This window comes from Netta rufina (genome assembly GCF_964035555.1).
Source record: "Netta rufina genome assembly, chromosome: 4".
Classification (NCBI taxonomy): Eukaryota; Metazoa; Chordata; class Aves; order Anseriformes; family Anatidae; genus Netta; species Netta rufina.
This window is the reverse complement of record NC_140127.1, coordinates 3135861-3162709: the sequence shown is the minus strand read 5'-3', so window position 1 is coordinate 3162709 and position 26849 is coordinate 3135861. Positions and strand designations below refer to the sequence as shown.

Genomic DNA, 26849 nt, shown 5'->3' with positions numbered 1-26849 from the left:
AAACAACAGTTCCTAAAGAACACGCAGATATCCTTTAAATGTGTTTTGCCTCTTCCTGGGTTAAGTACCTTGTTCATGTCTAGGTAGGTAAGTCTTTATATATATATATATATATATATATATATATATATATTTTTTTTTTTTTTTTTTTTGCATAGTTACATACAGTTTTTATATATACTATATAAAACAGTATATCTACTGAAATTGAGTAATATGCTGTAAATCTCTTCAGTGCCAATGTAAACAGAAAGGCACTAAGAGCCAGTAAGCGCACAATTGATCTCCTGGATACCTACAACTCTTTGTCAACCAAGCTTCACCTGACATTTAACTCTTAGCATGTCCCATCACCTCTGCTCTGTATTACTTCCCTTATTCTGATCTTCCGTTTAGGGTTGTATCCTCTACCACCTCCCTAACGTATCTTCATGTGAGACCTGTGTTTGCCCTAACAGGAAAACCTAAATGCACTTTTCATCCAAAATCTTCTCCTTACTACCCTTGTGCCCATACAGCAGTATATTTGCCTTTGTGACTCAAACTTGCAAATTCCTATAACCGATAGTCAGCCAAATCATTTTACCTGTTCCTCTTTTTGGACCAAAATTTATTTTTGGCAGCAACTCTATATGCAGGACCTGCACATTTTTAAAAGTAGAACAATGAGAAACAGAAGAATAAGAAAATAAATAATTCTTCTGAGACTTCTGATTCTTCTCTTGCCTTAACCTCAGATTCCCACTTCTGGCTGGAACATTATCATCTCAAACTGTGGCCTCCCAGAACTTCTCTCTCTGATTATCTGGCAGCTGAAACCAGCTGTTCTCCGTATTTTTTGCCACCAGGTCCTCCCAGAGTCCCTTCATGGACTTGTCACTTCCTGTATGAAGTTTATATTCTTGTTTTTGAAAGCTCTTCTAATTTTGTTCTTGTGTCCTTTTGTCCTCTGCATTCTCCTCTTCTACCTCTAAGCAAATGGACATCCTTCAGCTTGCACAATGGGCACTCCTCCTTTACTTCACTGCCCTTCATTCACTTTTGGGTCTCATTTTCACACTGCATTCCCTCTACCTCTAATTTTTGAATTTATGCTAATAAACGTGTGTGCTTATGCAGTATTGCTCAATTTGCCCTTTTATTTTACCGATGGTTTGTTCAGATTTTTTTAAGCTTCCCAATGATGATTCATATCCAAGTAGCTGAGGCATTAAACACAAGCTGGATTACAGAATATGCGATCTTATTTCACTTAGTCTCAGCAGGAGTTAAAGCTGAGCGAGCAGCTAAACAGAGCAAAAGTGCCGAGACTGCTTTAGTGTGATGCATTTCAGCCAAGTGGCATTTTCCATTTTTTTCAGATTTTACAGAGGAATATCTAACAGCTCAACAACTGGAGTTTTAGTTTGCTTATGGTGTTTCTGCATCATACAATTTGACAGGTGTGGAAAACTATATTAAAGGGGAGTAATATGAAGAAAATCCCGAATGCCTCCTAGACTGAGCTTCTAAAACTAATACTGAAATTATTTGTACTTGCAAATGCTGCTGAATCAGCACTTTAGTTCCATGAAGACTGTCTGAAAGCCTTTCTTCATATCTCTTTGTGCTCATAATTGCAAAAGCTAGGTGATGTATTCACAGACTTCACAATTTGATTTCCTCATTCAGTCAGAAACATCTGAATTGAAAGGAATATATGCAGCACAAATGAGTTGGCATGTATAGTTAATGGAGACGACAGCTTCATCCCACGCAGAGGATGCTTCAAACCTGGCAAACAGCTTAGTAACTGCCTGCTTTTAAAATGCAGCTTGGTAAACTTATTAGAAAACTTATAAAATGCAGCCATTTGATGGCAAAGGACTGTATTAAGAACAAAAGGTTTTCTTTTCCAGTCCTGTGTTTCAACCAGTCTGTCTACCAAGCACCACAGCATCTGCTTGCCCTCAAATACTTCACTGGAGAAAGATGGGCTTACAAACATACTTAAATGCCTTGCTAAGCTCCAGTCCTACAGACCCCATCTTAAAAAGGAGTAGTACAACACATCAAATCCACGCCAATGGCATTATAAACTCTGAACAGGTACATGCTTTATGACTAAACTTTTGAAGGCATCTTCAAGTACCTAGCTTCTGTTTCCATATTAGCTTATAGTAGAACACAAAGTAGTGAATCCCAAATTTTCAAGATCCAGATCTTTAACTGTTAAACTGCTGCTTATGGTTAATTCTCATGCTTCTGAGCACACCTGTACAGTATTTGAAATTGAGCTAGCATTCTGGATTTTCATCGCTGTATACATGCTTCCTATAACTGTTGCCACAAAACAGCATAGCTAATACTAAACATTATTCTGATTTAGGTTACTATGTGAAGGTAAGATACTTAAAATTTTGCAAAGCAAAGAACTATTTTCCACTCCCTCCAGACCCCAACCAGCATCTCAAAAGCTTGCTTAAAACCAAGAAAAATAAAAATATACTGAGGCTCAGATGAATGTGTTTGATTTATTTTTTTGTCACTGGACTTGGATATTTTTGTTTTGGTTTGTTTTTTCCTTTTTTTTTTTTTTTTTTTCTCCATTTGCATGAAACACTTAGACATATCTTCTCATGGAAAAGGCCCAGATGAAGGAAAAGAAGTTCTAATGTGCAGTAACTCTGAGTACTTCTTCCGGATAGTATTTGAAAAATTAGTAATCTGAAGGGAAGGAAATTCAGGTGATTTTTTTAATGGTTCTGAACTCTTAAGGGAAGAGAAGTGGTAAGAAAACTAAATAAGAAAAGCAAAATTTCCCTTTGCCTATTTTAGGAATGAGAACAATGCATGTTTGCAATATGCTGCTGCTGAGTAATCACCCAACTGACTCAAAATGCTGTGCCTTCCCAAATTATATACAGAAATAAAGATGAGGTGTGAACACAAATTTGGGATGGGTAGGCTAAACAACTTCAGTCACTGTAAGGGCTGTTCTCAGGCATTACTTCATCCTGGTGAAGGAAAGGTGGAAAAAAAACTATGGTTATCATACTCAGGCTTGTGGGTTTGTTTTATTTTAAGTCTAACATCCCGCTCAAACATATTGCTAATGTTCTACGTTAATTTACATTTTGAGTGTCATACAGATATGTGAAAGATTGCAGCATTTTATTGGACTGATTTCATCACAGCTGAGAAAAATAGTTGGAATCATTGATCACACACAGACTTGCTTCAAGAAGTGAAGTTTCAGTATTCAAACTTAAAGACACAATAAGGTCTTATCTCATCCCCAGGGATATGGGATGCAAGATGACTAGTCTCACCGCTACTTTCAGAGTCGTTTACTCCAAAGTTCAGCCAGAATCTCTGCAAGCATGATGGCATATTGAATTCTCAGTGAAGCACTCACCAAACCAAGAACACAGATGATGATGTAAGGAGACTAATCATCTGCCTTCTGAATGTTGGTAAAACAATGCTGTCTAATAGTAAAAAGTAGTAAGTGCTGCTTTCTATAAGCCCTGTCAGCCACAGGAATACATAAACCGTGACAGAAAATTATGTTTTAAACTTGAAATAAATCATGAGCTACTGACTGATAGTAACTAGTTTTAATATAATTACTACATGTAAGACACTGGGACATGATAACTGCCTAGGATACCCACTTGCCTTGAGCAGACATGAGTAAGTTACGACATGAGTAAGTTACTGATTTTGAAGCTGCTGCAAAGAACAACTTTTGAACTGTCAGTTTCCACTTTTGAAATGTTTATTTTTAGAAAGTGTATCAATGATCATCTTTTGCTTTGACATCATTTCTAGAACAAGATAATTGCATTAATTGTGAGGGAGAAACATTTTTGTTTTTACAGATGAAGAACAGTGTGGAAGTTCAGCTCAGCAGTAGCTTACGGGTGACAGAATATTTGGTATTTAATAGAATGGGAAAAAGAATAGAGTCAAAGGTAGAAATTCCACTGTGTTGAAAAGGTCAACATCTCCTGCTGTCACTGTTACTTTAAAACTAAACATTACACATGACTTATTCCACCAGAGATTAAGGGCTTCCTTTATGCAAATCCACTTGAAATCACTGACATTTATCTTAATAAAGGCACATGGACTTTAACCCCTTTGAAGGAAACAACTGTAGAACCAGCATCAAGTCTGAAAAGAACAAAAATAATGGTTTGGCAACTATTGCTATGACTCAGAGGAAATTTATTAAGCACATCAAAGCCTCAGCTTTTCATAACAAAAAGAAATGCTAAGAATACTTAAACACATGCTTACAGGAAAACATCTTCAGAAACAAAACAGTAGGCTGTATTAGTATTATAGGGCTGAAGATACTACTGCATTAATAAAAATATCCTAATGACTTAACCTTGGCATTTACTGACTAGTAGGTCATAAGTAAAAAAGGTATCTATTTCTACGTGGCCCATAAAAAAGCTAAAATAGTAATAACAATCAACTCAAAAAAGGGCCCCATATTAAATAATTTTACTACATTCTTTCCACTAACTTATTTTATAATAAGTGGCTTAGGAGTAACCCAGTGAACGAAACATTACTTTTTCTGCTGCTCTACCAAAACACTAAGTCTTTGTTCATAGGAATAAAAATTCTTCTCCTCAAATACCATGTGCACGAATAGGTTTTCATCAAGTGAAGCTTTATCTTGAAGTTATCTTGGTATCAGAATTCTGATGCCATAACCTCCAAGCTACAAGAGTATGGTCCTAGGTTCAAAGTCAATCACCATGACATTTTAAAAATCATTTTCTTTTAATTCGATTCACTAGGTTTGTAAAAGATTTTTTTATTATTTTTTATTTTCATTTTTTTAAACAATACTTGGTTTGTGTTCTCTCTCATACAGAATAAAACTCGGAGGGCTACTTTTATTAGCGTTCAAGTATCACCATAGTAATTTCAGTCAGTACTAACCAGTAAATCCTTTATTGAAGGTTAACAGGTTGATTTGTCTTAACCTAGAATTTCATCCCTGAGTTTGAAAAGATCTCATTCTTTCTTTTTCAATTTTAAACAACAATTCAAACCTACCACAGCTGACTGAACCATGAAAACACAAAAGTCTCTAATACCTAAAACAGAGGATAAAGGCCCATATCCTCCAAGCGTTTTGCCTCTTAAGTCCCATTGATTTCAGTAAGAAATTCATACCTAAATTCAACCGTTGTCACAATTGCCACTCTTTCTATGGATAATGAAGATGCTTCCAAACAAGTCTGAGATTTTTATTTTTATTTTTTTTAAATAAGCTGAGGATTTAATAATCGGGATTTCAAGAACAACAGTCACAAATAAAGCTAAACTAAAACATTATCAGGTATTTCAACTTTTGCTTTTGACAAATGTCTCAGGTTTTGTGTGTAAACAAGCTTTCAGTTTAATGCATGCTTTCATTAGCTTCTGGATTCTGTGCCATACATTATATCCAAAAGATAATCAAACTAACTGTAAGTGTATGGAAATTCTGTATCAGACACAGCCATCTACTGCAGGAAGTCCCATGAGACAAGCTATCCTCTTTAACAGTCATTGGGTGCACAGAAGCTGCCTAAAGAGACTGAAGAATTTCCCACTGCTAGGGCAACTAAAACTTGGGTATTTGTAGCTGTCGTTTTAATCCCCCAAACTGCTAGCCTTACCCATCTACTGAGCTTCTCGGGAAATACTATAAAAATTGGGTTCTCTCCCTGTTGGCAAAAGGAGCAAGTTAAGTATATCATTCTTTGCCTCTGGAAAATAAAAAGATCCTGGACTACAGGAAGCATGAGAGGAACAGAACTGTAAGGAAAAGCAGTCAGAAGAAAAAGTACACCCTACTACGTAAAAGATTGCTTGACACATTTCAGTTTCTCACGGTGCCAGATTAATCACTGGTACAACTTTAACATTTAAGATATGATCAGCCTTATAAAGCTACATGCAGCTTTCTGATATCACAGCTTCCAGGGACAGCAAACCCAGACAACAGGCCATTCTATATCATGAATTTTTATCCCTTGTTCCTGCAAAGACAGACACTAGGGAAGATATTCTAATATTCAATAGAATGAAATGCTGGCATGGTGACTAGTATTAGCTGTTTGAACGGGCAGAACTGGGATATTTTAAGTGGGAACCATCACACGGCATTTGACTGACATTACAGAAGACAAGAAAGTAATCAATATAATTGGGAAGTTATTGGATTAGCCTGCTGATTTAGAGAGAATAAAAACCTAAGAGTATATTTATAGCAACATGAGTTCAAAATATCCATGCCACCACTTTAATTAGCAGTGTTATTAATCTGATCAAAGAGAGCATGTTTGAGGTGTTCTATTGCCAAACCTTGGTCGCTGATGCAAGCGTGCCTTTTGCTTTTTTGCCAGAGCCCTGTGCTGTGATAGCCAACACCCATGATCCCCAGAAGCCTAAACCCCACGTAAATAACAACAAAATGCAATCCAAAGTCAAATGGAAGATTTTATATTTACTGTGTGAAAAACCATCCTGGATAGAGCTGATTTTCAACAAGAAAATCTGACATGTAGTTCAAATTCTGTTCCCTCCAAGGATCAGACTCTCATTGTCACCTTTTTTTCTAGCATCTGCCACATATCTGAGAAAGTTATTTAGTGGAAATACTTCATTATAAATATTATGTACAACTATTACTAAAAACCAAACTCGGTGTGGTTTCCGTGGTACCGTTGAGCATTCTTCTTTATCTACATACTTCTCCACTAACTGTATCTACTACAGAGAAAAACCTCTCTCTTCTGAAACCAAGGTAAGGGAACTGGAGGAGGGAAATAACAGCTTCCATTTGTGTTATTTAATTAAAACTGCCAGTTCTAATTAAAGTGCTGGTGAAGCACCAGGGAGATTTTATAAAACAGAACTTCTTTACCCATATAGTGTATTAGCTCATAGCCGCTTCTGTTAATTCCAAAAGCTCACATCCAGTACACGTACTGAACAGCTCTGTGAGATGGAAAGGCTTTGTAGTTAAGTAAAGAAACAAGTTCTTAGCACTTTCACTTTGCTTTGAAAACGTCCATGAGAACTGACACACAAAGTGTTGGTAACGCACAAAGGCAAATCTCAGCAATTTCTGCTTCTTCCCAACATGGCTCATCAATTTCAAAACCAAGTGTGCATTCTAGTGCCTTTCACCACCCATCACACAGCTGGGCTTTTTCCAGTTCTGAGGGCACAGAAACCTGTTGCAGTGTTTTTCCAGCCTCCTTACAGTCTTTGAGAGAATAAGCCTGTGACAGGAAGGTAGCTTATAAAACAATCTTTTTTTTTTTCTTGAAGAGTATTTAACAGATTTTTTTTTTTCTAATACTTCTAATGAGCACCATGAGGAAAGGAGATAAACACTACGATCCGGGCCACAATCTTCAAACGTACCCTGAAAGAGGCATGTTTTTCCAAGTTCCCTTACAGACAATCATGTCATAACTCCAAGTGGCAAGATGCTAGTGTTGCTCTCTTCTTTAGACTTTGTTTTGTTTTGTTTTTTACAGATTTTGTTTTCCATCTTTCCGCTTCCCCTTTTCACTCACACACATCTTTTTTATGTTTTATCATCACCACCAACACCCCTACAATGAGAATAGATAGGCATATTTTAACATTTTTTAACTAGAAAGCTTTCATAACAGCAAATAGCTGAAGATACAGCTAAGGTCAGAGTTGCCCCTGGACCAAGATGTGCACAAGACTACCAGGATGATACAGTAAGCTCAGCGGGTAAGGAAAATTTCATACAGATTTCTTCAAAATCAGCCCTACCCCAAGACAAATTACCACTGGATCACACCAGGAGTTTTGCTGAAGTCAGCTACAAAAATGGATAGGTGCCATTTCATTTAAAATTTGCTTTCTTTATTACTAGATGTTTTCTCATCAGCTTTTTCCTAAGATGAAATCACTTGCAATGTACCTCTGCTGTCTTCTCACACAGTAGAAGGCACACAGCAACTTTCCTTCTTACCTAGTTTAAGACACCTAGGATCCATTGCTTGCCTTCTGAAGAAGATGTAAACAAGCTCTGTGCAAGACTGCAGCTGCAGACAGACCACAATGCCAGCTAAACACCACTTCTGACAGATCTCTGCCTGTCAAGAGTAACACAAGCCCTTGAGGTCCAGCCAAGGATGTTTGGGCCAGAAAGAAAGGTGACTTAATGCATCATTGCTAACTCACACAAATCACTACATAAGCCACCCCTGAAGAGAGGGACAACCAGATGCCTCCCTATCTGCACAGTGGCAGAATTTAAAAAGCCCAAGCAAGGACCAAGGCACCAAGCCCTGACCTCTTGCTTAATGCTTGTGGTGCTTTAGAAACTGGTTCTGAAGCCACCTCATGAATCTGATCCGCCTTTATTTTCAAGAGTATTTTTAACATCTACCAATTTTTAAAAGGTCTTTGTGAATGTTTTCACTTTTTTCCTTTGGTATTTCAGCTATTAACAACAAGGGGACTACCAAAGGAAAAGAGGATTTACTGTCCTCTTCAGATCAAACACATTCACAGCTCTCTACCAATTAGTATAAAAGCACTATTTAAGCTCGACTTTTCTCAGCATTCCACAAAGATAAAAATAAAAAAAATCAGCATTGGGCTTAAGAAAAACAAAGCAAAAAGCAAAACCATTTTGTTGCTGATGATGACAAACTGAAGTGCTGGAGAAAATAAGGCCTACAGGGGATCTTATCAACATGAACAAACATTGAAAGGGAGGGTGCAAAGACAACAGAGCCCAAATCTTCTCAGTGCTTCCTGGTGACAGGACAAGAGGTTATGGGCACAAACCAAAACATGGGAGGTCCCCTCTGGCCATTAGGAAGCACTTCTTTACTGTGCAGGTGACAGAGCACAGGTTGCCCAGGGAGGTTGTGGAGTCTCCCTTCTTGCACATGTTCAAAAGCCACCCTGACACGCTCCTGGTCAGCCTGCTCGGGGTGGCCCTGCTTGAGCAGGGGGGGTGGAGCAGATGAAGGCACCTCCAGAGTTACCTTCCAACCTCAACCCTTCTGTGACTTCAGTGTGATTCCGCAAGCCTCCAGTGCAAAGAAAACCTAGATGCTGGGTAGCCCACCAGCTGCCTGTTACAAATATTTGGCTTCAGTGTCTTCAAATGCAACCATTTCAAAAGCAATCACACTATTCACTCTGAATTACCATTTTCTAGACAGGGTTCCAAAGTCTACATTGATATTAAACCAAGCTCTCTTCAACAGCAATTTCAAAAGATAACTACCTAATAAAAACATATGCATACTTAAAGCCCTCTCACTTGCTGGTATGTCAAGATTCCAGTTGTGCACCCTAACAGAAATTTCCCATGCATCTTTCTGTGCTTAACAATGCAAGGAAGTTTCCTGTTCAAGTAGTTTCTATTTTATTAGTAATCCCCTGAATTACCTGAGATGAATTTACTGCTCTGAGATTCCCAAATTAACTGTAACCACTCCACACCTTTACACATCATACCATTTCCTGCTTGGTTAGGTAACTACATGCAAAAGGCAACTATCTGCTAGCTAAACAGGATGTCCAGCAGGACAAGAGCCTCACTGCCAAGGAAACCAGGATTAGGCTGATAGCAGAAAAACTCGTAACCCTCTGAAGAACAGTGTGGACAGATACTGATCTCTGGGAACTGTATCGTGCCTGCTGAATATAACACACAACATCTACCATGAATATGGCTGAACAGATTTTTCCTCTGGATTTAGGTAACATACATGGCAGACTGTAAATAAGCAGAAAAAAATCATTTTTAAAAAGAGAGGTCTCTGTTTCCATCTTTGCCCCAGATTTCCCACTTAAATGAATGTATCAGTGACGAGAAAGTATTAAACTGAGGGAGCATTAGTATGCTGTGCTGCACTAGTGTTGCATGAATGCACTTTTACTTAGCTGTCTGTCTTTAGAGCACTCTAGAGCTCAAGCAGCTTTCACAATCAGGAAGTGCTAAATAGCTTCCTTGCACCACCCTTTCACTTCTGTACAGAACAAGGAGCGAGACAAACTCCCTTACACTGTGCAGCAGAATCACCATCGTGCCATGGAAAATATTACTCTGAATTGCCTACTTCCACATTCTTAAAGTCTGATTCATAAATTGCATCAATGCTGAATTGTCTGCAACGTTATTACATATCACATACGAATACGGTTGTCTCCAGTCTTCAGCCACCCGTTTCTTACATTGTTTTAAGTAAAACCTGCACTATGAAAGACAAACACTAGGAACTGAACCATGGCCTGGAGGTACGACAGAGCGCCAGAATCATGATGACTGCAGGAAATACTAGTAACAGTTATCTCTTCCCTAACACTGTCTACTTGTTCAGGATTAAATTCAGGAATGTGCAGACACAAGGATGAACATTTCTTTTAACATTACGAATTTAAAGGAGCTCTTCCTCAAAGACCTAACAGGTACCTCAATAAAAATACAAAGGCAGATCCTCGCACCCTTCCTTGGCAGGAGGCCAGTCACTTCTGTCATTATTCTGGGAGAACTCTCACTGATGGAACTGGTCTACACCATGTAAATTATGAGTCATGCTACAAAAACTTGGCTCCTGTAGTTGTTTCATATCTAATTAAAATTCACTCAAACATCCCACAATCTGGCTTTTACCATAACAATATCAATATCTCTGCCTGCTGCCAGAAGACACAGTTCAGAACCACAGGCTGGCTCCAGAGGTAGCACATACAAATAATACTGAAAGAGACACCGAAAGTTATCTATTGTGTTGCCTCCCTCCTCAAGGGACCTAGTTACTTGCAGCCAGAAATTGAGCTGCTTTTTTTTTTTTTTTCCTTTTCATAAAGAATCAATCAAAACAGCAGTAGTACTGTGTAAAAGAAACACATATGCACTAAGTAAACTGTTTCCATATATTATAGGCTAGCCTAAAAGATTTACTGAACACAGCCTGCCTTTACTTTTTCCTCCCACAGGGTTTGTAAAAACCCTTCTGCTACCTTCTATTTTTAATTGGATGTTTTGAACCAATGTTTAGTTCAGTTATCTTCATTGGTTTAGTTTCTGCTTTAATTCTCTTGACAATCTTCTCAATTGCTACTTGTTTCTAAAGCATACTAGTGAAGATTTGGTGACCTGTACAATTAGTAGGTATATGGGAATAAGACAACATTTTACCAAGCCCAGAGGAGTAAACATGATTTTTTTTCTTGCAAAAAAGATTCCCTGTATCTGTCGTCTCTTTATGCAACCTTGTATATCATGTTGCAAACAAATCCGGTGTCGCTGTCACATGAGATTGTCAGATGGCTGCTAAAACAAAAGTTACACCTAAAAGTACTTTGAGGCTTCACATACATGCATACAGTTTCTTCAGCAGGAACTAACCCCTAAGAAAAAAACAACAAAAAAACAGTACTATCTTGGTCTACGGAAAGAAAAATATTTAGACATTATCAGTAGGAATACATAAAAAGTAAAAACATTCTTATTGAGAATAAAAAAAAAAAAACAAACCAATGAACTAAACACTATCTACAATGCAATCAAAATATGAAAGAATTAAAAATTAACAAAAGTTGCTTTTACAAGGCCATGTGCTAAGGCAGTCTAGCCTTTTAAAAAAAAAAAAAAAAGATCAGTGTTATGCTATTTTTAATTTTCTGTGCTACCAAAGGATTAATTAATACATTCCAATCCATGGTATATACCTAAACACAGAAGGCGATTTATTGAAGCACACAGAAGGCAGTCACACCTTCTGTTCCATTGCCTGCCCATGTATATAGACTGGATCATGCCTCCAGTCTTTATACAGGTGAGTGGCAGCTGAAGGCTCAGCAAGTCGCATAAGCCACTGACGTTCAGTCATGCTTTGTTTCACTTAACTTTGAAACACACCACGCTGAGAAGACAGGAAATCTGCTACGTCTTTTCCTACTGAAATGTATGACTTGAGAGCTAGCTAAACCACTTTAATGACTGAGGGGGGAAGGCTTTTTCTCACACGTACATCCCTTAACTTCTGCGCTTTGCATGTACGTGAACAGTGTTAATGATTGTCACACCTGACATGCAGGGTGACAGTACACTGGGTTTATACTGCCAGAGCTAGAGGCTAGCAGGAAGATACAAACCGAAGAAGAAAAGAAGTGAATTTTCTGCTAGACCTTCTTTAAATCTCTGCAAATCCAGAGGCAGAAAACTGACTCTATTACTAGCAAGTATCTCATTCTGGAACAAAAATATTGGACATCATAGATAATGAGAAATAACAGTACTAATTTCATTCTAAGGATTAGCCAGTAGCACATTTCATTCAAGGCTTTGGACACAATCATCCAGTCATGCCCAGAGAAGCTGTGGATGTTCCCTCCCTGGAGGTGTTCAAAGCCAGGTTGGACGAGGCCCTGGGCAACCTGATCTGGTGGGTGGCATCCCGGTCCATGGCAGGGGAGTTGGAACTGGATGGGCTTTGAGGTCCCTTCCAACCCAAGCTGGCCCATGATTCTGTGATTCTCATTTCTGACCCCTGCTGTTCCCAGCCACGCCAGCCCCCAACACACAAGCCTGTAAGATTCACAAGCCCCAGGAAGAAGCTTGGCTAAACAAAGACCAAACTACAGGCAAATCTCCAGATAAGACGACAAACACAAACTGTGTTTAGCTCAATACCCAATTCAAGTAACATGACGAGAGCAACAGATAAAAGCTTTAACCACTAAAAGCATTGCAAGAACACTAGATGTTTACACTCCTTCTGCAAGTTACATAACGCAAGGAAGCTTATTTTTGAAAAATCACTAACCAAGAGTTGGCCTTGATCTAGTTGAACAGCCTGTAAAGAGAACCACCTTACTGTAGCTACACAACTTTCAGCAACAGGCCAGGCTGCATTATAGGAAGATCTGATTGGTATCAATCAAAGGAAGAAATGCACTCACAGAGGCCAACTTCTGCTAAAAGTGATTGATCTCAATGAACTCCTACTACCAAAAATATTGACAGAAGTCGGCATTTCACAGCAGAAAGCTAGTTTTAGATGCTCTGAACTGCTCTCTGAGACTTCTGCACTGAAGGGAACTCCCTGGTGTTAGTCCTTAACAAATAGATCTCTGTCACATAATTACTCAAGTCAATCTTTCAGTACCTGGATAGAGAAGCAAAGTCATGTGGCTAGCGACCAGGATGGGTTGCGTCTTCCCTGTCACTTCAGCAGAACTTTCTACCAAGGCATCACTACACGGGCTTGTCACTTTCTAGACGCATTTGAGAATTTGATGAATAGGACCACAAAGTGCTGGAGTTTGCAACTGAAGCCTTCAATACATAAGATGGGAAGTGCAGTTTCAAATGATTAACTTAGCTGTGGCTCAGACAGAAGCCATGCATGCCAGGCAACAAGCTCCCTGCAGGGGTGCTGAGGTCTCCTACAGATGCTATATTAAGGTTAAAAGAGTAGCACCAGTAGCAACAAATCATACACCCAGCCCTATAAAGTTTCCAATCACCCTGGGACTGTTTCAACTCAGCTGCATGAGAAACTATGCCAGCATGCAAAATATTTAGGTATTGTCACTAACAGAAGTTACTTACTGAAGGTAAGGCTTCATATTTGCTAGGGTCATGTAAGAGCAGAAATACTTTTCCCAGGCTTTCAGTGATACTGCTGTTTCCTACCACTGTCTATCAATCATTACAGGCCAAGAAAACCACAGTCCATACAGAACATGAAGAGCACAAAATCTAGTGAAAAGGTCACTTTGTAGTTTCGCAGCAAATCAGATTTAAATGTACAGAAGCCAAGCTTCAGTCTAGTAGGTTTCAGTGCAAAACAGGAGGGTCCCTGTATATCTACCATGAAGTTGTACAATGCATGTGCAACATGTGCAATGCACTTGCCTTGCTTTCTGTGTGAAAAGTTTGATGTTCTACACGAGAAAGAAGCCACAACCAATGTAACTCGTTTGTAATTTCTTTACAAAGTAAAGTACCAGAAAAAAAAAATCTCTCTCAAAAGGAGAAAGATGCTTCTCATTTGGATCCCAGTTGCTCAAGATGAAGTGTGAAAATATTACCATAGTATCAGCAAACAGTGAGCAAGACAGACAGCAAAACTCTTATGTGAAGTGACAGGTTTCAGATGCAAGATATGAATTTTCCTCTTAATCCTCAACATGGAATAGGTTTATAAAAAGCAAAGCACAATTCTTTATCCCATTCCTAGGGCTTCCCTCTCCCAAGTGTAGGATTTGGGCATACATCCACTTTTGTGCATTTAGAAATCCCTGTTCTATATCGGTGAACAATCCTACACAAAGAATAAAAAAAATACATAAGTACATAGATGAAGCAAATTCAGATCTGACTCAAGAGACACAGTGCTTTAAGATACATTAAAAAAGCTACATAAAGACAACAGCAGTACTTGCTTCAGGCTAGTTAAAAATTCAAATTACAATAATAAAGGCATACACTTTAAGTAAATATGCACTTCTAGACATGGGTTTTTAAGTCAATTTTCTATATAGTCACTGAAAGTATTGGTGATAGGAAGCAAGATAACAGATAGGAAATAAGGCAATAAAGAAACTTATGTTAACTTTTGGACAAACTGCATAACAAGGTAAGTGTGCTCCATTTGCAAAACATACTGGTTCCTTCTTCCTGTATAATAAAGAGAGGAACTATTTCCTTTATCATTTGAAAACAATGAAATCATCAACCCTCCTCTACAGGTCATTGCTGTTATTGCCATTTTAATGACAAGAAAAGAAGACATCCTTTTTTTTTTTTTTCCATCAATAGTCTTTAAGTACGCAGAAGATGTGGATGCAAAGAGAACTATACGTCAATTAAGTACTAATTTACACTTTTCCCTTCCTCAACTCTCCAGGGAAATTTAGGGTAATGGAAAACATAAAACAAATCCTGTAACTGTTTCAAAGTTTCAGTTCTAAATACAAAACAAACAAAAAACATGAACCATTTTCAACCCAGAAAAAATAAGACTTCTGTTACATAGAGGCAATTACTCTCAAGGCAGGAAGAGGCAGAACAAGCAGTTTGTCTTTGTCATCTTTTCTTACCATATTTAAGGTGGTAAGAAAAGATATTTTTCTCCTGAAGGAAAAAAAAAAACAAACACAGTAATACAACTTTTAGGTTTATAGTCTGAAAGTAATGGATACCGATGTCTAGTAATTTGTACTTGTAATATCAATTGCTGTAGAAAAAAGAAAGAAGTCAACCTTGGAAAGTCTGTCCCATTTAAGTGTATTTTAAAGGAGTACAGTAAGACAGGCATGAAACAGCTAGAGATGGTGAACGTACAAAGACAAAATGACTGAAGAGGTGAAGTGCAAATTTGAATGTCAGAAACACGAAAAGGCAAAGAACACCAGAGGTATGTGAAGAGCACAGGGAACATGAACAAATCTAAGGAGTGCTTGACTGCAATGCTGAAGTGCTAACCATTAAATGGCTTGTACTTAACCTCTGCATCTTAAGCTAGAGCTGGTACAGTCTAAAAAAAAAAAAAGAAAAAAAGTATCTTCAGGCTTTACAGATTCTGCATCAACTGTGAAATTGACTTTTATCTGTGTAAGCTTAAATACTGGAAATTGTCTGCAATGAAAGCGATATGCTGCAGTTATCTAGTGCCAGTCTGACAACTTGTTACTAAACCCATCCTACAACTTAAGGTTCACTGAGAGCAAATTCCATAAATCCACTTAGCTGGACTGAAAGAACAGCATAACTCTGTTTCAACCATCTGGTACAGCAAGTTTCCCTGCTTTATTAAAATTGGTTTTCTTGTCTTCCCAGCCACCAGGCTGAACCACCCCTTTTGGAGTTAGCCATCAGTACTCTAACATGATACACTTGTTACGTATAACCAGGAATGTGCCCCTTCCTCCAATATTGCAGAGACACCTCAGAAATAAATTATGCATAATAAAGTTCAGACTATTTCTTTAAACTACAAAAGGGAAGGGGAAGGGAAGGGAAAAACCTAGGATTATATATGTTTATTTTTGTATTTATAAAAAAACGACGCTTAAACATGCATATTCCCCCCACCCTCACAGCAGTGTTTTTGCAGCACAGACATACATAGCACCATACAATCATAAAGACCTGACCATTAGAAATTTAAACACTTTTCTCTCAGGGAAAATAATTTATAAGAAATTAAACAAAGAACTTTAAAAAATAGAAAAAGCAATTGCAAGGCTGAACAATTTCAGTGACAAACTACCAGACTGCCTACAGCACTGAGTGGTCCTTTACAAAAGGGTCAAAACTAGCACATAGATTCAAGGGCATTTTAAGCAACCCTGGTGTAAATTCAGTTTTGGTAATTCCATGAGGTTTCTTTCCTCCTTCCTTGTCTTTCATTGTTTTGCAATAAAATAAGCGTCCTTCCCTAGACATGGACTTTTGGTATATGTTTCATGAATTGCAGCACTCTTAAAATTGGATTTTCCATACTACAAACACCTGACTGCAGTATTCATGAACATGTGAGTTCTGCAACAAAATGTGCAATTTGTAAACTACAGTGCTCTGTGTAAGCCTGAATTCAGAAGCAGTGCTCCTGAGAAGAGCTATTTTACAGCTTCAGGTGTAAGCAACAAATGTTTAAAGAAGCTGCCATCCAGTATGTGCCGTTTTAGCACCTCATCCTTTAAGATTAAGGGAGATGTTTATTTTTATCCACTTAGTATCTTCAATGGATTATGAGAAGTATCAGCTTGGCTGCAAGTAGTGCATTACTTAAATGTGTGATTGCTTTGTCAAAAAGCAAAGCAAAAAAGTGTTAATGAAGCCCATGTTTTCAGTAACTATATGCCCACAGGAACATTTTAATACACTAGAAGGCTGAAACAAAAGCACAAAAACACTTCAGCAGGACTAAACACTCGCAGCTTGAAGTGCCAAGCAAATCAAACCAAAAGTGAATCAAGGGAAATCAACGGTCACAGTCCTTGCTGAGTATTCTGATACAGAAAACACATTTGAGTTCCCAGGGCAGAGACCAAGTATCATTTACAGCAAGGGAAGTACCAAAATACGACACTTGAGTCTAATTTCAAGAACCTTGATACATTCTCTGGTTTATCATTTTAGACAAGTTAGTTAGATATTTTGCAAATGGTCTTTGAAACTCCACACCCGCTACTTTAGTAATCAATGTGAGATTTCAGAAAAAATACCAACTGCTCATAAAATTCTCACCAGTTACAGCATCCTTAGGTAGCACTGCTTCCCACTCTTAGGATACCCTTGTTTTCTTCCTCCCACTCCATCCACCTTTTTGTATCTCAAACTGCTGTTAACGTTTGCTCTCTTGGTGAATAAATCTCCAACTAAGATTCAACATTTTCGTTCACAAAATCAAGTTTTTTCCCCAAAAAAAGTGTTCTATTCCTTGATGCCTACCATCCAAAATTAAGGAAGAAAAAGTGGAGGTGGAAGGGAGGCTGCCATTTTTTTTGTTGGGGTGGGGTCCCCATATTCTTTATCATATTCACTCAATTCCAGCACAGAACCATTTACTCTCTCAGCAGTTTCTATGTAATTTGAGCATGTTGCAGAGTTTAGTCCATGAGGTGATTAAAAACACAGTACGAAAAGCCTATAATATACATTATAGTCAATGGAGGTTCACAGAACAAGTATAAGTTTGTGGCTTCATACAGGCATGCTGATAGTACCTTCACAAGGACACCTGCCTAGGCATGGAAATGCTCACATACGCCGTGACTCACATAATTCAAGGTTAATTTATAGGTGTTAGTAAATAGAACGTATCACTTCAAAACTTGCAATACATCACCTTTTTGCCGTAAGAGTAGGTAGGCATTTAGAGCCTCTTAGAGGCTCTATAAAGGATGGCATGTAGTTACAGCACTGTACCTTTATGTACAAAAGATTTTTATCTTTAAATAAAGTTACATATAAAATACATTCCAGATTTCATGTAGGAAATAAAGCATTCAATGGACTAATTATTTATGTTGAATATAACCAGATAAATGTTGGATATAACTAGGATATCTACCTGATTATAATTATGATATATTTTACTTTATTGACTTGATCCTACTTTGAGAAGAACTTTATAAAAACAATGGAAAGGAAATAACTGGCATTCACTTGGCTTCTATATCCATGTGGTCTTTGTATCAGAATTTATATGTTTCTGAAATCTAATCTCATTCTAGAATTTAAAAAATCAAGTTTTTAAGATGAAATCATTACCAACGATAGAATTTCAGGAAATAAAAACGAGCCATTACTTACATTTCTGCCTGCAAACAACATTCTGTGTAACTGACTCTTTGCAACGTAAGGAATTAGACCAGTATTTTTATGATAAATGCACGTAAGAAAATAAAAGACAGGAAATTCTGAATATAATTCCTTGCAGTGGAACACAGGTATGAAAAGCATTGAAGAGGTATCATTGCCCCCATGAAGTAACATGGCTTATTCATAGCTAATACTAATCTCAACTTCAAAGATGCTCAGAATGAGTTATGAATCCAAGTCTCAATTTCAATAACCTAATCAGTGTTAAAAAAAAAAAAAACTGTTCAAAAAAAAAAAAAAAAGATGCTAAAAGGCGAGATAAGGTCCAAACAGATACATTACTTCAATGCAGCATCTCTCAAATCCCCAGTTAAAGTATTCCATTTGAAAAATAACTACTCATAGCTCTTTCTCATTTCTACATAGCTGTTATTCAATAGTGTTTACCATCCTGCTGACCACCTTAAGTCACCAAAGAGTGATCTGAAGCACCTCCAGGACAAAGGCACCACATGACCAATTGATCTAGCTCACCAAGCTCAATCACGAGTGCTGATCAAATATTTCTAAGGAACTACATCAGACCCCTGCCTCCTTCCATCTGCATGCCTCGCAACTGCTTGACCCAGCCATTCCTCCCTTCCTGAGAATTAACACACCCAACATGTACAGAGGAAACTTCCGGCACTGCACCACGGCTGATACACAACTTCTTATCTGTCTGTACTGACAAGGAAAATGCGAAGGGCATTTGGCCACTCTCTTGCAGACAGTCTTACTCTCCTGCTGCCACCATCTCTGCAGATGTATTACATTTAAAAGCTTCAGCTGACAGCTGTTACATTGACACTTGAAGCTCAGTAAACTTAGGCAGAATTCTAAGGTAATACTTACAGAAGTTACCAGGTCACTAAAGAAAAATAAAGAAACGCATAAAAAAGATTCAGCTAAGAACACAGGCACAGACGTGCAGGTAAGAGAGAAGCATGGGCTGGGGAAAAGCTCTCCTCCTCCTTCCCCCCCCCCTTCTTTTTTTTTTTTTTTTAATGTTAAAGCTGTAAAATATGCCTGTAAAAATATGCCTAGGAGGAACCAGGCTTTTTTGCCAAGGAAAAGGAAGGGGTCTATTCTCCTCACCTCACCCCTACTCCTACACCAGGTCCACAAGACAATGTGAGATAGACCACTGCCTTTCAGATGTATAGAATGCCTCAGCCATAAACTGCCTCTCAAAAATACAAACTCATTTTAAACCAGAAACTTATCACACTTTCAATTAACAAACACCTTCTCAAAAAAAAAAAAAAAAAAAAAAAGATCATACGCAGATTTATGACAGGTTGCACTCTCAAGATCTTGAGCTGAAGCAAGAAACAAGTTTATTTATCACGTAAATTTCTCTCCACACCTTGCATGCTATTATCTCACTAAAGCAATAAAACCTCTTTAAGTAATTATAAAATGTAACTGAAGTTAAGAAAGCAGAGGGGAAAAAACCTTCCGGACTGCCTCATGGTTGATGCATCTAGAAACTCAAGTAATTCAACTACTTGATAGGAAAATTGATAGCTTGTCTTAAGAAGGCCCCTTACAAGAGGCAGTTTGACATAAATAAGCTATGATCTGCCTAACTATATCGCATGTATTTCAAATTAGGTATAAATACAATGGAACTGTACAGCCTTAGAGTTTCAGGAATGAGAAGCATGTCTGTATATACGTGTACAAGTATATGGTTTCTCCAGCCACAGTGGCAGGGAAGTTCTCTCTTTCACCTCATTAATGCTCATTTACAAAGCCACTGGAGAAGACTGACAGATTTCCTAGTTTATCCTAAAGGATAACACAGAACACATGAACTGTTACCAACATCTACACATACAGCAGACTTTGGTTCAACATAAGCCTGAACTTTGGAAAATTGTCACACAGCTTCCTACATTTCAGAGGGGTGAGAGGTAGATGAAGAGCTCAGTGGCTAACTATTAGGTATAAATCATGAACTTAAATCAGAACTGTCCAGTAACTCTTCTCTTAATCCCTAGAAGCATTAGTATAGCAGATGAGACTCTTACTTGATGCCATAGCATATATTATTATACAAAACAATCTTAACTGCCACAAATCAATTTTAAACCATTGTATTGAATAAAAAAAATAAATCAGTAGAGCTAACCTTCAATAATCCAAACTTTATTACTTAAGGGATTACCACTGTAGAGTAATACAGTAACTTGAACTGTGGTGTCTGATTTCATTTAGAAAGCAGTAAGATGTATATTCAGCTGTAACAAAACATAGTTTTCAGTCATTTCTTTATGGTAAAATAAGGTAATCCAATAAAAATAAAAAAGCCATAAATCCTAGTCAACTGTAATTTGCAAACAGATTTTTACATATGTAATAACCAAACCTATTAAAAATCACTTTACTCTGGCAGAAGATGAAAATGAACTACTAAAAAAGGAGGGGAAAAAGGCAAGCCAACAATCGGGAGCTGAAAAGACAGAACTGCAACATAAAATGAACTTCTCTGTTAACAAATGCATGATAGAGCAAAACAGTTGTGCAATGTTGGCAGTGGACCACTCTGCAGAAAAGGTCCATGGAAAGTAGTATGTGGAAACAAGTTATTTTGACCTGAACTAGGCCAAAAAGCATTCAACATACTGAAATTTTCCAGACAAAAGCTACAATCATAAAAAAGACTCCTTTCTCAGTGTGTAAAAGACGTGGTTCTTCTGTTAGAATGGCTCGATTCTTTGCCTCATGCAGCCACTTTCTGACTGATCCACATCAGCATCATTCCTTAGAAAAACATGCAGAAAGTTTTGCTCAACTTCTAGAAGTAACATACCAGTTCTAAAGACTGATCACTACTGTTTAGTTGCTATGTGTAGTAACTCTTAGTGTAAGATCCTTCCTTTGGAAAGCCTTCAAATCCATACAGGTGAAAGAAAAACAACACTGCTGACCTTTTAATTACCTGAAGACACTTTCAGGCTATATGAAAAATTAGTCATTACAACTGCTAACAAACTAAAGGGAGGAATCCTTCACAATAACATAAATACATTACCAGGATAAGTATGATATCTATAGCCATTAAACTGCCACTCATCAGTTAAACTAAATGAAGCAGTGTTTCTCAGCATTTCAGAAAAATACTTAATCTGGCTAAAACCTTTCTGAACAATTACAGTATGGATGTACATTTGTATGCCACTACAGAGATTATCTGGAGTAATTTACAAATTAGAGTGAATAATGACCTTAAGTTTACGGAGTGCTAAAGCACTTAACTATACTAAGTAAGCAGAACCCAGAAAAGCGTTCATTTGGAGACACCGATTCTGTCAAAGTTGCTAGTTTGCAACTTACATAGATTTTGCTGTCAGGCAAGACAATCATTTCTTGCTTAACTGACAGATTAAAACTAACATTTAAATTCAGGTCTCCATACTGCCCTTTTTTCATTTTTTGTTACAGCAACAGAAACATTTGTAACACTGGCGAAGTATCAGAAAACTTCAAAACCAGCCATCTATGTATTGTTTGGATTACAATGAAGTACTTTGTATCAGATTTGATCACTTAAAGACATACAAAGGACATTCCTCGATAATTAGTTTGTCCAGTACTTGTAATTTTAGAATGGACTTGGATGAATGCCATAAGCAGTCTGACTATTCTATTGCCTTGTAGACTTAGAAAGTAAATGAGTAAATACAGATACAAGTTTATGCACATACTGTCTTAAATATGCTTTGCCAACATTTGATTCTCTAGATGGAGTAAATGAGCCCAAACAGCACATTTAAAATGCTTACTGCTTCCAAAGTCACAAAATTATTTTAGTCAACTATTTTATGACATAGTAAACATCAGAAATTTTTAGGGCTATCATTTCGGAGGTTCATAATTTTACTTCATCAACAGTTCTGGAAGAGAAAACAGCAACTGGGCACTAATGAGCTGCCTGCATGCCAGAACACGCCTGAAACTCGTTCCAACATAGAACTGGGTGCAAGTTGCTGGCTGGTGCCCAGAGCCATCTAGCTGAAGCACAGTAACTGTATTACTTTGCTGTACTACAGTTCGTAGGTAACACAATGCATCAAAACAAGGGTATACAAACTTCAATTTCTGTCAAAGGTTTCAGCCACACAGGCTCTCTGCTTGCTTTTACAATTAGTCTCTCTTTTTCTTTTATTTTAAGGGCACATTTTGGTGTCCCAATTAATTTGGATATACCCATCCAATGCTGTTTGTGACCCAGTAATCCCATTGCATTGCCTAATATTTGCCTTATTTGCAAAATTAATACTTCTAATTTATTGTAAGCCAAATGATCTTCAATTTGATTACACAATACTCTGAAGTCTGTATGCAACTAGACGTTATTAAACAACTGGTTTTCTTCATTCCCATGCTATTAGGAGATATTCAAAAGCTGACAAGTTTGGGCACCTTTAGCATTGCACCAGCCTTTCAGCTTCTGATCTATTTATTTTCTGTACATATACAGGAGGCTACCACAAAGAAACATCAGTTCACCTTTTGGTCCCTGTGTAAATGAAACAGCTGTACAAAAATACAAATTAATAGATTTACACAAATGCAGCATCATCCAATGAAACAAACGAGTACTTACACTTCAATTTAATTATCTAAGTAGTTTATCTGCACACACCATTTTATTCATGTCCCCACTTGACATGTTCATGGCTATTTTAAATACAAACAAGCTTAGGGAAAACACATGGCAGTTATTGTTTGCTTTGACGTTGTTAAGCAACTGGAAGTTTATCAGGTTTCTACCGCCAATTAATTGTCCATCCTAACTTAGTGCAAAGCAAGATCAATGGGTCAAATCTTCAAATAGCTTTAAGTTCTGCACATTCTGCATGTCTTTGCTTACTACTACCAAAGAGGATTCTAAAATCTTTGTGCAAACCTTTATTGAGATTTCCTTCTGCACTTTTTTTTCAGTGGAGTAAGATCACTATCCTTCAGGACAATCTAAGCTCTCTGGTATACGAATCCATATGGTGACATATCCAAGTCATAGCAACATATCCAGGTCATAGCAACAACCTATTTGAATTCACTATGCCCTGCTGTACAACAGCAGGAGCAGCATACACGTAAGAGATCACTTCACTCAGTACCACCAGAATTTGGGACAACTTTATGTCAGCGTGTGCTTAAGTGCCAGTAATAAGTGATGGCTTTATTAACGTTGGTTTTACTCCGTTAAACTACAGCTGAAAAAAAGAACCATCAGTATATCTAACACGTTAGAATAGCTTTGGAAAGCAAAGCAGAGGTGTTTTTTGTTTTTGTTTTTTAATAGAAACACACTGTATCAAGTTACCAGTAAACACGTCAGTCTATAAAGCCAGTTATCACAGTTTTTCATGATTTTGATAGAAGACCACAGTAAATTAGATCAACACTTTAAAAACCACAGTAAGTCAACATTATTTTGAATCAGGTACCCCGCTAGGAAAAAAACAAAACAAAACAAAACACACACACTAGGAAAAAAAAACATAACAAAGCTCCACAAAATTAACCAAACCAAGCTTCTGCACCTAACAGGAGAAAAACCCTTTGACTTGCAGTTATACAGGAAATGCACTCTCACCCTGAATACTTCTGATTTCACCAGATCCTATGTAGCAATTCACATAAAATAACATCCTCCACCTGCTTCTAATTTCTGAATTATCTCCACCTGCTTCTAATCTCTGAACCACTGCAACACTACACAGGATACAGCTATACCTCCCCACTGCTTAGTTAGCTAAACTACCCAATGTCATGAGACATCCCAAAAGCACTACTGAATTCACTGCACAGAAGATGCTGATGCTGCAAATCTGGTGCAGCACGTGAGTAGTGTGAAGTCATTGTTCCTCATTAAACTGGTGTAAAACTAATAGAAGTTCTCCCTCACCCTTAAGTATTTGTTCAGAGTATAATAACATTAGATAATGTCAGCCATCTCTCACAGGAGATTATAAATTCAGCCTTTCATTTCTAAATTACTTCAATAAACACATGAAATTGCACTGATACCTGCTTACCTTTTTCAAGCCCATATCTTCCATCCTCCTTATTGCCATTTTTATTTTCTTCACTATGAAACTCCCTCAATAATTTAAATTTCCAATTTCCCCTCAGTAAAAATAATTCCAGGCTACAGTCTGACAGTTTGCTTAATGGGCTGGGTACTGTACAGATAGCACTTCTATTTAAAGATACATTTTTAATTGCCCACTCATATCTCAATTTAACTTATCTGCAGTTAACGGTCATGTGTCCGTATTTCTCCATATAGATCAAATTTGACAGTTCAAAAGGTCTAATTGGATGCAGAAGATACTTGAAACCGAATAAAATAGTTTATTCATCATTAACAGTGAGCTTTTACTCCTTTATTTCTTTTCTAATGATTCTAAAAATACAGCGAATTTAACAGATTAAAATCTATCGTAAAGTATAACATATATTCTGATAGCAATTCAACACTGCATATCAATGCATTTATAAAACTTTCCATCTATTATCAAATTATTTGTGAACCAGGGCTTCAGCACAGAGTACTCTGAAATGGATGTTCACAAAATGGCCACGTTTAGTTTTCAGCAGGCTGGGCCACTCTAATTTGGGTTTCAGCAGGCACAAACCCCTCTAACAAGTCTTTGGTACAAACAGTCTGTTTGCTACACTGATTTTGAGGAATGAAAATACATTTCAGTATGGAGTTCTGAAAACCTGTGTTTCTACAACATGGGCTTTCAGAAACTGTTCTGATACCCCATTAAAATAGAACATACCTGCCTCTCCCAGTCTAGACTTGGAGAGAGAGAGTATCTACTTATCTAAAGGAAGAGGGTATCTTACTGTCGTGTTCTATTAAATGATCATCAGAAAAGATTTCACTAGGAAATCTTAAAAGGAAGTTAAGTCAACAGGATGTCACTCATGGATTCAGATCAAGTTAAAAAAATTGAGTATTTTAAGCTAAAAATCCAACCAACCAAATAAACAACAACAAAAACAGCTAACAAACAGCCAAGAGGAGGCCGAGAAAGGGAATCTTAAAGATGAAGTTAACCACTGATCAGAACAGCAGATCTAACATATTCACTTGGTGTTAGAATTCTTTGGCTCGTTAGAGAACTCTAGAGATTAGCACATCAGTAAACAGCCAGTAAAGGGGGCATGTTCAGAGTATTTCATTAAGTCTAGAAGCCTTGTTAAGGTAGCTTTGTTGAGAAAATCACATTATGATCATACCCCAAAAGAAAAAAAATCCTTAAATAAAAAGGTAATTATTGCTTATGAACTATCATGAATAGCTTATTAATTTTGCCTGCATTTGACTAAACTTTTGCAGAGATGGGGGCTTTTTTTTTTTTTTTTTTTTTTTTTAATAATACTGTTAATGGCATTTATTCTGCCATTCAACCTGATTCAACCTGAACAGCCACTAGTAGTGAATGGGGATAGTAGTAGTAGCATAAAAAAGCCTGGAAAATATAAAGGTGCAAATTTGATTTATTCAAATTAAGAAAAAAGGCCTCCAATAGATAAAAATATACAAAGCTACATCAGCCACCTAGCTGTAGTGAATATTATGGATCCTCAGATCACTGGGTATCAGAATCACACAGCTCAATAATTATATTGCAAATTCAAAAAAATATTTACATTCCTTTCCACATCAATACTTAAAAATGTTACTCCTCTCCTTAAGTTTGCTTTGTATTTGGCTGAGGCTTCATTACAACCTATAAGCATAACGTATCCATAGAGTTAAGCTATTGACTTTTCTTACTCTAAGTAAAGGACAGACTATGCAGAGATATTATTCAGTTCCTTTGGTCTAAGTAAAATTTCCTCTAACATACAGGAAAAAAATATGAATATAAAAAATAGCCTATGATATTAATCGAAAACTACAGCAGCTTCTTCTACAAGTTTAAAAGGAATCAGTAACTTATTCTGCCTGAACAGAAATGCATATCGCTCTACAGAAGCAACCTCAGTTCCTTCATGGTACATGAGAACTACAGTGTTTCCCACTTATTTGTCTCCAGGTCAGCAACACTTTGGTTCTGAATTCGGGCCAAAGATATCGAAGTCTCTTGAGGAAGTTTATCAAATGCCCATTTTCTTCTAGAGGAACCGTTATTTTTGGTTTTGTTGCCCATCACTCCCCTGCCCCCAGTGGGGAACCCCCCTCTTTCCCTTCCACACCAGAACTCACTCAGAACATTTCACTGTGCTTCTAAAATTTTTGTAACTTTCTCTCATTTCTTTCTCATAAGTTCTTCAGAAAAAAAGATTCTACATCATCTAATTCTATTTCACCTAATCACACCCCAAAATAAGCTCTTCTGTCTATCCATATTGAAATTTGTTAAGAAAGTACTGCACAGAACTATTTTTTCTAGACTTGCTAATCATTCTTTGGAATTATTCCATTGCCTGG

The 26849-nt window shown here is 37.4% G+C and overlaps 1 protein-coding gene across 10 annotated transcripts in view; it reads right to left on the bottom strand.

Moving 5' to 3' along the window:
• CAMK2D (calcium/calmodulin dependent protein kinase II delta) overlaps positions 1–26849 on the bottom strand; it is a gene marked incomplete at its 3' end in the record, with an annotated part of 169210 nt that overhangs the window by 120402 nt on the left and 21959 nt on the right. The gene's annotated exons all lie outside the window — the stretch shown is intronic.